Source organism: Protopterus annectens, chromosome 8.part0 (genome assembly GCF_019279795.1).
Source record: "Protopterus annectens isolate FY-2018-M chromosome 8.part0, PAN1.0, whole genome shotgun sequence".
In the NCBI taxonomy this organism is placed as follows: Eukaryota; Metazoa; Chordata; order Ceratodontiformes; family Protopteridae; genus Protopterus; species Protopterus annectens.
The window spans coordinates 1,932,561,655-1,932,574,111 of NC_056741.1; the positions used below are offsets into that span (position 1 = coordinate 1,932,561,655).

At 34.7% G+C, this 12,457-nt stretch overlaps 1 protein-coding gene across 3 annotated transcripts in view; it reads right to left on the reverse strand.

Moving 5' to 3' along the window:
- Positions 1-12,457, reverse strand: part of LOC122809736 (capping protein, Arp2/3 and myosin-I linker protein 2-like) — a 1,549,910-nt gene that overhangs the window by 339,659 nt on the left and 1,197,794 nt on the right. The window lies entirely within an intron of this gene.

Below are 12,457 nucleotides of genomic sequence, written 5' to 3' on the forward strand. Positions count from 1 at the left end.
GACTGGCTAAATGAGGGCTGAATAAAGGGTGACAATAACATCCTGGATCTTGACACAATCCCTCTATTTATAAGCTGTGCAATATAGACGTTCTTACAACAACAGACCTATGTTGATCAAAATTTAGATCACTGTCCACATAATTTCTCAAACCCAAACAACTGGGATCAATTCTTAGCAGAGTATTGTCAATGTGGTAGTTCCCTTGGATAGATGACTTCTCAAAGGATACAATAAAGCATTTTTTGAGATTTGTTTCAGACCATGATTTTGAAAACAGCTATTTATTTCAGACAAACCTTCCTGAAGGACGGTTAAGTCATTTTGGGATTCAATGACTGCTCCTAGTTTACAGTCATCTGCAAACCTAGTCAGCCAGAACCCTTTGGTGTTGTTTTTTTACTTCAGAAAAGTACATGCTAAATAGGAGATGTTCCAGCATAGAATCTTGAGGACTCTACTGGTGACTGGTCTCTTTGCGGAGGTAACTTCCCCAAGTTTGATTGTCTGCATCCTATCTGTGAGCTAGTTGGCAATCCAGCAAGTGACACAAGGGTTTATTTCCAGTTTATTTAGCTTTCTACTATGCCTGAGTGGGAAGTCATGTCAAAAGCTTTGGCCAGGTGGAGATATGTGGTGTGTACCTTTTTGCCTTCTTCATTTACACTGGTGACCTTTTCAAAAAAAAAAATACATCAAGCTGAGTAAGCACAACCTGCTCTTGACAAATCCAAACTGAGACAGGTCCAGTGTTTGGAGGTTCCCTAAGTCTAGATTGATTAATTCAATGCTAAGTCTTTCCATGGCTTTGCATATAAGGCTGGTTAGACTCATGGGTTTATAACTGCCTAGGTCTGTGGAAGGTCCTCCCTTCTGCAGGGGAATGACTGTAGCTGTTCTCCATTCACTTGGTACAAATCCTGTATGGAGACTGATATTGAACATTGTTGTTAGGGGTGTGGCTAAATCATGATTCAAGCTATTTAAATGCATACAGGGATACTGTCACTACCCATCAATGCAGTATTTTTAGCTTTTGATAACACTTTTAAGACTTGGTTTTATGTGATAGCTGGTGGTGAGCCAGTTTCAGGTATATCTTATTTTTCTATAAGTCAACTTATTTGCATTTTAAAGGAGGGGTGTTACTTGCTAACAATATTCCAGCCTCTCTCACCCATTTATGTACCATGTGGTACCTCGAACAACAAGCACCTTTCCAGTAAGAGTGGAATTTTAAAGAGGAAGAGTGATGCAGCATTTGTTCACTAAAAAGTACATAACAGAAAGGAATATCCTCAAGCCACTGATCATAACCACTTTGTTACTCTGTTTGAGAAAAAAAATTCACTTCTGACTAGAGTAATCAGAAGCAAAGTATACATCTAATCAACAAACAATATTAAAAGCTGACATATACTTTACAAACATAACTCTCCACTATTCCAGATTTTTCAGGATGTCCCAGTTTTGCCTCATATTTTGGTCTGTTCTTCATAAAATTTGCAGTTTTCTTACAAATTACCAAAGATTGCAGTCATTAAATAATAACAGATATTTGAATTTCAGACTTCATATCCCTCAGACAAATGCATACTAATGCAAAACCTGTTAGTGTAACAACTTCCTAAGTAAAGAAGAGCAAAATCAAAACTCTGATCCTGATATTAAGCCTTTGTTCCTTATTTTTTTTTACCTTGTCCCCAATTCTTATGCTAAGCAGTTGAGTGGTATGGTGGCATTGTGATATTTGTGACAGATTACAAAGCTGTCAGAAAGTGTGTCTAATGCATTCCTCTGATGGCAGAAGCCCTGATCATAAAACAAGGTTCTGACATATGACCCTAGATATAACAGCTTGTTAAAGATATGTTCATACCTCAGAACTAGGCTATAACGCCAAAGGCTGCACTCATAAAGGCACCACAATTTGTACACAGCTGTTTGCAGGCCACAGTACCTTTTTGCGACTCAGTAAGCACCCTTACACAGTTCTACAAGGTCCTCCAACACAAAGATATGCAGCACAGTGAAGGGCTTTGCTCTGTAGTCATACTGAATGTGGATAAGGCATTCCAAGGGAAGAGGCATATGCTAATTATTCATATGATCTCCCTCTCTCTCTCTCTCTCTCTCTGGAACTGCCTTCAGGATGGTAACTATACAACCAAGGGATTCAAGAAAGTGCTTGGCCATATACTTCAGTATGGCTATCCTCATCACAATGTGGTAGTGAACATGGCCACAAGGGTGATGGTGGACTACCAAGGATGACTCTTTAAAATGCTGCAATGGTCATCAGGAGTGAGGGGTTACACTAGACCACCAAGGCCTAAAACATATGTGCTATAATGGCACTAAAGTATTATGGGATTGGAGGGAGTCACAGGAGGGTAAGACCAGGTACAGGGGTAGTATTTTGTGTGTGTGTGTGTGTGTGTGTGTGTGTGTGTGTGTGTGTGTGTGTGTGGGTGTGTGTGTGTTCCTGTTTGTGAAATGTGTGTAGGAGACAGTGACTGGGGGTGATTCCACTGTGTACACGAGTAACAAGTTACTATAGGATGTGCAGTTTAGTCATAATCTGCACATCAGAGTAGTAATTGTGATTCAGAAACATGCAAATTATCTAGTAAGGAGGTTTTACTTCATCATGGCTAGCAGGTTTCTAAATCATAAATTGGCACATCACACTAGAAGGGCATTTTTAGAATTAGCCCATGTTTCATGTTGGGAACTTTAATGACTTCCACGGAAAATTATTTTTTCTCCCCAATTTGAAGCATAATTGGTATTTTCCATGTACTGCAAGCACTTTATAAATGGATATGTTGGCAATATCAGCCAGTGTCCACACAAACAATTTCTAGCACTGTCAAACTAAGACAAAGAAAATTACTTCCATTGCACATTGTATGTGCCATTAAAGTGCTCCCTGTACAGTTCTTAACTAATTTCTAAGGACAACTGCTGCACTGACTTCTTCACTGTTGTTCTGTGTAGTGTGAATATTTTAAGGCAGCACTACTTTGAAAAAGAATTAAGCAGCTTGTGAGAAGTTATTTTCATAGAATGGATTACATATTTTAAGCACAATTTCTCAATTAGTATGATTTAATTTTAAGCAGTTTTAGCAAATACGTACTTCTGTATGTAGAGTACCAGTTAACAGATATGTACTTCAGAAATATAATTTTGTGTACTTTGCATAGTGTGTGTGTGTGTGTGTGTGTGTGTGTGTGTGTGTGTGTGTGTGTGTGTGTGTGTGTGTGTGTGTCTGCATGCCTGACGCCTGTCTGTAAGTGCAATATTTTACTTATTTTTTGTTGATCAGGTTAAGTCAAGATTTTCTACATTTACATTTAAATAAATGTTTACAAAGCATACCCTGAAAACTGAGGCATAAATAATTCAAAAGATGGTCATAAAACTGAGACATTAATCAGAAGTGGTAACAGTACAACACACACATGGATTGAAAGGATGGAAAAAAGTTCCAAAATATGTCAGACCATCTAAAATCCAAATAGCTTCTTGGGTCTGGTAACCCCCAGATCCCCAGCCTAATTCAGTTAGTTCCAGCAACAAAGCACACATATCTCCAGCAAAATCAATGAGGTTATGTAGCAAATGACTGGGCCTGAATTAAAATGTGCAACAGAGGGAGATGTAAAGGGAAATGTCATTTTTATGAAAAGAAATAAATTAAATCAAAAGTTATCGATGTAGCAGGCTGTTTTATCCGAGGTGCTAGAGAGATTTGTATTTCTATTTCTTGCTAATACAGAATTCTTCTGCTACAGCTAATTCTGTTGGAATATCTGGCATTGCCATTTATACATATTTGTTCATAAATGTTGCCAGTACCTTGGCTGCAGTACAAGTTTGTTTATCATATGTATTTTCTTATATTAACACTTGTTTATATAACTGAACATTTTTCTATTGCATTTTCCATCATCATACCATTCTACACAACATAGTCATATGTGATTGTCAAAGGGGTGCCATATTAATGGTCCTTTGGTACAGAAAAGGTTGGGATCCCCTGAATAAAAGAACTAGACAAGAATATCAACACCTCCAGAATCAACAGTTTACCTGGTTAACTAGAATTCAGTCAAGTAAGCTAGAATCAGATTCATTGAAGTGTAATTATTTACTCTTCAAAGGGTCATAGAGATGAAATTAAATAAAAAGCCCATTATGTGCATGTGTATGCACATGTGTCTTCTCTCTCTCTATATATATATATATATCTATCTATATATATATATATATATATATATATGTGTGTGTGTGTGTGTGTGTGTAACTAGGTATGTATACACACCCTCACTCATAGAAGTATGTACATACATGCTCGCATCCTAACAGTTTCAGAGTGTAGATGTTATGTTTACTTATGTACTATTCATAAACGTGTCATCACTCAGTTAAAACTGCTATTCTAATGCAAAATAAATCAATTAAAAATATTAAACTTCTCACAAAACAACTCCCCAACTTAAATAAATGACTAGAAACCAAAACAAACAGACAAAAAGGTTTGCACAGCTACCAAATCAGAAAATACCATTAGTGGCAAATTGTACACATTTCAAAATAACTAAACTAAAAAAACAAGACTTAATTCAACTATAATACTATAATACTATCTAAACAGATCTCTTAATACACTACTAATATAATTCAAAAATTACTTGACATTACAAAAATAATTAAAAATTCCTCAGAACCCTCCCTTCCATGAGCCATTCATAAAGACCTCTATAGATGTAAATTCAACAGAGGGCTAAAGCAAACAGTGTTCATATGTAGTAGTACGATGTGTGCAAGGAGTGATTAGATTTGTGAGGACAACATCAAGGGTATTGGTGCACCTTGTGGGATGGCTAACTACTTGTTCAAGGGAAAAAGAAATATGAAATGGCCTACAGCCCCCTAAATTTGTGCAGTAAGCCTCAGCTAGCTATATCACGGAATGAAAAAAAACAGAAACACAGCTCATATGAACAAAGGGGATCTTAGTTTGGATTTTAGCAGCTCAATAAAGATTCCTGTCAGTTCTTCTGAATTGTGTTTTATTTTATTTTTATTAGTACAAGGGAGTTCACATTTATAATTTCAAGGAAGTGCTGGGCATGCTGACTACTGGCAATGTAGGTCATCCAGTTTATTGATGGATAGTTGAAGTCCCCCAGTAGAAAGGTACTAGTTTTAATGGGAATTTCAGCTAAGCTGTTAAGATAGCTATCATGCTCAGAAGGGGATAAAGATGGTGTTGTACAGCTTTTAAGTGCTAATTAATCTTTTTATTTAGGGTGATTTGGAAATCTTGACATTCAAATTTGGTGTTCTGATGAACCTGCCATGAGGTGATGGAATTCTTGAAAAATACTGCTACCCCCCATAAAAAATACTGTTACCCCCACGCCCCCAATTGCTATTAGGTCTAAAGGGATGAGAGACACTAAACCCAGGAAAACAGGGAGTGTGTTTGTTGCTTTCAGACTGCCTCTCTAACTGTACATATATGAAGCATTCAAGTTGCAGGAATGCCTCAAGATAATGCTTTTTATGTTTAAGACTCAGGATTAAAATTTAGTAAGTTGGAATGTCCAGGGGACAACACAGGCTTTAGTCTGAATCTAAAATCCTTGGTAAAAGAGATGCAGATCATCCCTGGCAAAGTACAAAGGCTTGCCAGCCATCTTGTCCAAAGCTGACATGTACTGGATCCCCCTAGAATGACACCAGGTACACAACCAATTATTAACCTCTTTTATATTGTCTTTGAATCCCAGCATCATTCTTGGTGAAATAAAAAAAAAACACTTAAGACTAGTGTCTTCCCCCCTCCAAACACATGCATAACAACCTCAACCATATCCATGCATGCCCTGTGGCTACTTTGCACCTAAGGATGTTCACTCCTACATGTGTTGCTATTAGCTCATAATCATATTTGTCAGGGTAGATGATTCTAAGAGCCCTTGTAATGTTTGGAGAGACAGCTGTCAGCCTGTTCTTAAACAGGTCAAACAGGCTAATACCAATATACCTCATAATATAATTTGTTACAAAAATATTACTGTACGTAGATGTCATCTCAGTGGGTTTTAAGAGCTTAGAGTCCACACCTTTATAAGTTTTAGAGGTGTGTGTGCTTGCTGTGGATGTGCAGGGTAAAGGAGGAAGTGTTGCAGTGTGAACTAATGACTGTGGTTTCCTAATCCTAGTACCCAACAAACAAAATACAGATATTAGGCAGGTAACTTTTAATGAAGTCACATTAAAAGTTAGACACCTAATATCTGACAGACCTCTTTTCAATCATTTTTTTTGACAGTGTTTCTGATGAGATACCTGTGAACCATAATACTGCAATTAATCTCAATGGATCAGAATTGACTTGAACACAACTAAATCTTCTAAATTTGGACTTAAAATTCAATACAACTGCAATAAAAAAGCACCTAGAAGTGAAACTTACTCTTTTTTTCTGAGGATTCTCTCGGGAGTAAGAAGTACTTCTCTTGTGCAGAAGACAAACTAGTGAACAATGTTTACTGTAACTGTGATATTGATGGCATCAGTTAATATTAGCACTTTCATACCTCCATGCAGAATGTATGTGATTATGATTTTTCTGCAATACTTAATTTTGAAACTGAATGACTACATGCTGATTATTTTTGGAGTCTATATTAGATGCTCACTGTAACTTGAGTACAAAAGAATGACAAATCTTAAAAAAAAAAAAAATAGCAAATGATTCTAGAATAGTAATTAAGCAGGCACATAAAGGTAAAAATATAGTTATCAACTTTGTTTAATATGTACGTATGTGTACACAGGATACTAGCACTTCTAATCTCACCGGTAAGTAGACTAACAAAGCCACAGATTAGTCCTATGATTTTGCACTTAAAAGAATTAGACTGGATTACCTCATAGTAGATGTTGTGATAAAAAAGATAATAATATTGAGGATGGCAGTTTCTTACTTCCTAATTAGGATATTTATTTCCCTCTTGGAAGATTTATATTGAAATCAAAAAGAACTTTGCTTGAAAATGGTGGATGTTTAATTCATTTCTATTTAATTGAACCTGTTTTGTTTTTAAAATTTTATATTAAAAATTCTTATGATTTTTTTTTTCTTGTAGATAATTTCCAATAGCGTTTGGTCAGGGGATTTCCCTTAGATGTTCAAAGTCTACAAACTAACATCAGTCACCACCTGGGACTGAAGCATTGCATATGTTTTTGAATGGCATTCATCTATGCAATTACAGGATTTATTTTATTTGGTTTTGCCTGAATAACATATTTTTCTATGTTAATGAAACCAAAAGGAGCAACTAGTCTGATGCAGAGTCACAAGTAGAAATGAAAGGCAAAATCCTCAGGTTAAAATCCAAATGAAAGGCAAAATCCTCAGGTTAAAATCCAACTTATCTGACCTGCAGTGGAATTAAAGTTGGATTTTAACCTGAGGATTTTGCCTTTCATTTGGATTTTAACCTGAGGATTTTGCCTTTCATTTCTACTTGTGACTCTGCATCAGCCTAGTTGCTCCTTTTGGTTTCATTAATATTATTCAAGTTTTTCTGGAGCACTGGGCGTTTATCCTGTTTGTCAGCAAGTGGTTTGTTCCTGTTTTATTAGTTTCATATTTTTCTATGTGGTGAAATTATGCAACCAAAGTAAAGGGGTGGTCATCAGTGCACCATTTGTGGCCGCATAAGGCAATCTTGACATGGCGTTACTGAAGTACATTTATGCATCAATTTTTTTTCAGCAATGCGTGGTGAGTTAGTTTCACTTTACTGATGACTTGATAATTATTTGCAAAGGAGACACCCATGAGGTGTGAGATTTTCTAGAAGGAATTTCAGCGTGCCTCTTTTTATCCTAACAGTATTTTCAAATTTCTACATATTTTCTTGATTGGTACGCCCAAGAAGGCATATTAGTTCTCAATTATATATGTCCTCTCCAGATTATTTATTTGAGACTCACGTGAATGTTTCATCCTCATTTGATGGTAGCCTTACCTCATGGTATGGGCATGAAAGAGTGCACAAAGAAGGAAGATTTTCTTGGGGAAAACAAGATAATAATTTCAATGTTTATCCATTGTGGCTATGAGAAAAGCAATACACATTGGTCTGTTTTAAGTGGAATAGAACACAAATATCAAAATGATAGCAGAGTCTTAGAATTTACTAGCATTTATTTTATAACAACAACACTTTACACAGCAAAAAGAAAGCTTACTTTGTGAACTAGTATAATATTTTGCCTCTAAGAAGTTTAGTTAAAAAACAACATTTAGAACTATTACTTACTGACAGTTATATAAAGAAATTTGAAAATACTTCTAATATTTTATTTTAGAGGAAAATGTGGGTGACTATTTGGTATAAAGTAACTGTAGATATCCAAGAGATACCTGCTTTATTTTATTGCAAGAGTTTACTCCTTTGCAGTGGTTGTTCAGTATGTATTATCTTGGTTCCTTCATTCATACACATTAATAATGTATTCGCAACTATAGGACCACACTTGTTTTTCTAAAAGGGTAACTTTTGCCCCACCCCTATAATATTTATTAAATAGATGAAGCAAAATAAATAAAATAAAATATTTCAAATAAGATGAAAAGAACATAACAGAAATATTAGACATAACACCATAGCATTCCTGTGGCTGGCCATTTTTAAATAAAGCATGCTAGCCAAACAAGTGGCTTAAAGGCAACTGCTTTACAACAAGCTTATACATCCTGAAGGCATTTCAATCCTTTAAAACAGCTTTTGGAATGACAGAAAATGTGTTTATTGTACAGTGTAATAACTTGAGTAGCATTTGAATTAAATTCAGAATTTGAGTAACATTTGAATTAAATTCAGAATGTTACCACAAAGCATATTTAAACTAACTGTTAATTTTTAATAGCTCTTATTTAGTCATTCATCTATCCATACAGAACCTCTTTTCCATTTTGCACACAGTGTCAAGTTTCTTACTTCTTAATTAGGGATATTTCTTTTCCTCTTGGAATGTCTATATTGAAATCAAAAATAACTTTGCTTGAAAATGGTGGCTGTTTAATTCATTTCTATTCAATTGAACCTGTTTTGTTTTTAAAATTTTGTATTAAAAATTCTTATGATTTTTTTTTCTTGTAGATAATTTCCAACAGTGACAATCATCTAGAGCCAAGACTTACACCGCTGGGTGACTAGCCCTGCTGTGGTAATTCTTCCATAACACACACTCACACTCACAATTTAGAGTATCCAATCCACCTACTGCATGTATTTGGAATGTAGGAGGAAGCTGGAGCACCCACAGGAAACCCACACGACCACAGTGAGGACATGCAGACTCCACACAGAAGGTACTCCAGCCAAGAATCGAAATGGGAAACTTCTTGCTGTGAGGCAACAAGTGCCACCACATTTGCACCCCATTCATTGCTATCTAATTGAGCCTCTTTTTAGTACCTTGTTCTGGTGTATGTTTTTAACCTCACTGAAGGCCAACAGGGATAATAAACTATGATCCAAAGCTAAGGTTGCAGTTTGTGAGTGTACAGTGTAATGGCTGGGGGTTAACAACTATTGGTTGCTTTTTTTCAGGGACTGAAAGGATGAAAGTTATTTGTGTTATTTGTGGACAACACAATGAAGCAGAGCTTTTGTCTTTTCAAGAAAAATGCTTTTGAGACATTTCTTCATTATAAGGAATGGAGCCTAGTACATTGGACAAGAGTCACTGTTTATGCTGAATGAGTCACCACTTGTGGTTTCAAGTCTGTTGTACCATTATATAATCTTATGTGGGTACTAGAGTTGTGGCACACAAAGGAGGAGACCAGGTAAACTATACAGTGGTTTAATGTAATACCAGAAAGAGAATTCTTTAATTCAGGGTTTGCAGGCTGTCAGGGTGGGCGCCATTTTTTTTTTTTATTATTTTATTCACTTGATGAGTAGGCATAAAAGCCTTTTTTCAGGTGCAAAGTGTAAACACTTTCTGGTCAAAATATTTACTTTATTTATTTATTTATTTATTCATTCTTTGTTGAATGGGTTAGTCCCACTAGGCTACTGCTTTTAATTCAGGAGAGAACCAAGGTGGTATTCATACTGACTATGGGAAATATGGCCAGGGCACTGGAAAACTCCAGAAAAGGGTAATGGATGTGGAAGCAAATTTAGAATAGGTGGAATTTGTTTTCCTAAGAAAGAAATTTAAATTTTGGGCATAAGATTTGGGAAGATGGAAGTAATAAAGGAGCAATGGAAAATGATTTGAAGTGATTTGAAAGAAATAGGGGAAGTTTTGAGATTATATTAAATGTCATAATAAATTGTATTTATTATATTTGTTTTATATAAATTAAATAATGTGTGTGTGCTTGTATTACCAGAAGCATTACGAAATATTTAATTGTTTTTCTCTGTATTATGTGATTCAAGGCTGAACTCTAATAGGTGCTGTATATAATAAGAAAGGGAACTATGGCTTAGGATTAGTGAATTAAGTAAAGTATTTATATTCTTTATATGTTCTGAGTATTAAATTTGTTAAAGATGTGAGGGAAAAGTAATTACAGATAGAAAGAAAATGAAAGAAGAAAATGATATGTAATTTCTTTTTAAGTGAATGAGTGGATGTACAATTGAGAAATGTTGAAAAAAAGTATGATAGAATTATGCAAGAGTGTTTTTATGTTAAACCTCGGATACATTTAATAATAGGATGAAAATCTGCCATAAAAGAAAGAAAGAAAATACTTAAAGATTTATTTGAATTTAAAGATGTTACTTGGAGGTTATTGCTGAGAGAGTTGAAAGTAAAAGGATTAATGTAAAAATGTGCTAAAGAAAGAAAACAGATGTAATGAAATAGGAAAAACAGAGCATGCTTTGCATGAGTGCAAAAGATAAACATTTTTGGAACAACTCTAGGAATATTTCAGAGGATCAAAACGTGAGGAATGTAAAAATGGATATTATATATTATGGATGTTATGAAAATGTGCATTAACAAAGAGTCACCAAAACTGATGTTAATGTTTTTTCATGCACCTCGAATCTATTTGTAATAGGATGAGGAAATTAAAGGGAAAAAATGAAGTATTTTTATGGACAAAAAGGGTGGAGGGATTAAATTTAATGTTTTATAATCTTACTGATAATGAAAATGTGATTTAATTCATTTATTAACTCATTCAAACCTATAGCACCTTTTTTGTGTACTTCCACTTAACACCCATAACTCTTATGGCATCCAGTCCTTTTTTTTGTGTCTGGCTTCTTTAACTAAATGAATTGCCAGTTAATAATAAGAAGTAGTACAAAGGACAGGGAATTATTAACAAAACAACATGAAGATTGTTAATTTACAATGTCCTGTAGTTGAGAAATCAATAATTGATTGCATTTATTATTCATATTTTCATATTTCTGTTCATAATTTTATAAAGGCGATACCTAATATTATTGAGGGGTATGGTGTGAAAGGAAATGGTCAGAGACAGGAACATTTGTTGTCAATGTCCATTTATATTATACTATGCTTGTGATATTTCTAGTTGTTTGCTAGTAATTATGACAACAAGCAGTATTTCCATAAGTACTTAATACTTAAAGGAAAAAAGCAAAAAAAAAAAACAAGTGACTTACAAACTATCGCATAGCATCATCTAAAACCTTAGATGTTGTTTAAGAAAACTATCATTAATATTTGCATTGTAACTTGCACAACTTAAAAGATATTCAGATATTCAATGTTATTTATTAAGCATATGCTTTCATACTATTGAACTATCTCAATAAACTTGTACTTAGAGAGGAAGTACTTGTCATATACAAGCTTATGCCTGGTCAACAAGTGTGTTCTAACGATATAAGTCTAGACTGCACATTTTACAAGATATGGCAATTTTTATGAAACTTTAGCAAAAAATATAATACTGGGTTTGTGTGCTATAGAATTTATGGAAAGACTATGAATGCACTGACTTTTATCACTGTAAAGAATAATTCTTACAGATAACATTGCTATTTGTACTATTTTAATTGCTTTTACTGTTCACAAAATATTTACATTTGATTATCTTGTGTTTTTTCAGAAACTGCTTTGGAATACAAGGATATGTATAGACATTCCACACTACATAGCTGTTAATGAATTAATTTATTTTCTGTATGTTTTTAATAAAGACCACCAACTCAGTGCATCACCACTGGACTGATCAGTGATTGGCTACTATTTACCATGTCAGAGACTGTACTGCCTTGGTTACTGCAGAACTGTCCTATAAAGACCCTACATGTCATCACTAGTTTGCTTCCACAGCTAGGGTCAGAAGGGAGCTGGAACAAATAACTATTAACATGAAAAGCTTTAAAAACCTGTATTTACACTACACTTTTAG